The following is a 399-nucleotide window of genomic DNA, read 5'->3' on the forward strand; positions in this document are numbered from 1 at the left end:
ATGACCCTGCCATTTAAAGCATCTGCTTATATTGTTATAGTCCTGCACTTTGTGAGAGGTGCAATTTATGTAGATGCGACCTTGTTCAGACAGACTTTTCCACACCTTTGTTGTTACTTCCAGCACTAGGTTTGCCTCTTCCCTGTTTCTCGGACCAGTCTTAAACAGTACCTTGGTACCCTCCATAACCTCCTCCCTCTGTATGTTAAGTCTTGCGAGGTTTCTCTCGTATAGTTCCATTTTCAATTCCTCCTCATTTGTGTTCCTCGGAACATCAAAGATTATTATCTTTGGGTTTCTCTTCTTTGGATCCGCTGGAGTTGCGATTTGGGCGGTTGGGGTGGGGCACGTGCGGGTGCGGGTGCGGGTGGAGCGATTGTCGATCGACGACTTCGTGCG

The sequence above is a fragment of the Schistocerca cancellata genome, chromosome 7 (assembly GCF_023864275.1).
Source record: "Schistocerca cancellata isolate TAMUIC-IGC-003103 chromosome 7, iqSchCanc2.1, whole genome shotgun sequence".
Lineage (NCBI taxonomy): Eukaryota > Metazoa > Arthropoda > Insecta > Orthoptera > Acrididae > Schistocerca > Schistocerca cancellata.